Consider the following 1,589-nt stretch of genomic DNA (forward strand, 5'->3'; position numbering starts at 1 on the left):
TAGGTAAGTCACCAAAATCTGCTAAAGTAATACCTGTGGATGAGAAATATTTAAAATGGATGATGGAAGATAGGGTGAATACCAGTCATTGCCCTTTAGTGACAGGGAATACTGATTTGATCCTATTCAATTCCTCATTGTGTACATGGAAATCATGGAGTTGCTCCCCAATCCTGCAAGAAGTGAGTCTGTGTGGTGCAAGAGGTACAGCTACAGAAATGTTCTGTTTGCAATTCCTTTGAGAGAACTGGCTGACTCACAGCTGAGGGGTCCTCGCTGCCACCCCTCTGGACTCACCACTGCATTTGCTGCAAAGCCAGGCTAGTCTGGGGCTGCTCCCTGCCACTGGCCGAGCCCAGAGAGGCCAGCAGCGCTGAACCAGTCTCGCACAACATGGGGCTCCTTTGACAAGCAATTTGCATTCCAGAACACCCCAACAACCTGGTCCAACCTTTGCAGTCTGAGGCTCCACGTCAGGGAAGGGTCCTCCGGCCTTCCTGCTCTCCTGCCCCAGAGGTCAAGCCTACAGTACAGATGGAAGGCTCAACCTGCCTCCTCCTGGTCCTCCTCTTTATGCTTCAAAGACAGTCCCCTCCAGGAAATCTCTCACAAGTCTTCTTGATGAGAAGGTAGGCACCTGCTTCTTGATGGATTCAAATCGACACAGAAGCTCATGTTTATGGATCAATATACTTTCTTTGAAACCACACCCAAACTAACAGCAGTGTAAGATGTACAAGAGAACTTGGTTCACCTTATAAATCAAGAATTTTGAGTCCTACAATAGCTCCAAAGGATTAAAAGGTAGATGGTTGATGTCTTTATCAGCTTTGAGAAAAACACGATGAAATATTTAAAATATCCAAGAAAGCATAAAAAAATAATAGAATGTACACACAGCTGAAGAAACCTTATCAAGAGTTAAAAAATCTCCCGTGTATCCCACCCTGATTGAATCCTGCTCTCACTTTCCAGATTTTGATATTTATCATCGCTGCTGTATTTTAAATATTTTTACTACAAGTATTCTTAACATATTTTTTCCTTTGGATTTTTAATCTCTTTTAAACATAATTTCCTAAAAATTAGTTTTGTACGTATTCATAATACTAAGCTGATGATGGGTTTAAAAAAAAACCCCAATCTATGTCACACAGAGCTATTTATGATTACTGAGATTAAAAATAAATGATTTAGCAGAAATGGAACAAAGTCATTTTGCTGAGAAAAAGATATTTTACAATCTTGTCTGTAAGTTATTATTTATAAAAGTTATATAAATGTAGGCTAATCAACTATACAGTCTCTTGCAGTAATTATCCAAAGTAATATTAAAGGTAACAAGAGATGTTTGGTCTTAGATGTAAATTCAAATGTAGAGTGTCTAAAATAACAGGTCAAAGTGAAAGTATATCTGTAATGTCTAACAGCAAAAAATAAGTTAGTTTGTAAATTCTGTATTCTTCAATGAAGAAAGAAGATCAAGAATAACATGTTGGATAGTCTTATCAACCAGGTCACCTTTACAGGTAAGTTTTCAAGACAGCAAAAATGTGCAACAATTAAACTCTACACATATAACTAAAACA

The sequence above is a fragment of the Ovis aries genome, chromosome 9, assembly GCF_016772045.2.
Source record: "Ovis aries strain OAR_USU_Benz2616 breed Rambouillet chromosome 9, ARS-UI_Ramb_v3.0, whole genome shotgun sequence".
Lineage (NCBI taxonomy): Eukaryota > Metazoa > Chordata > Mammalia > Artiodactyla > Bovidae > Ovis > Ovis aries.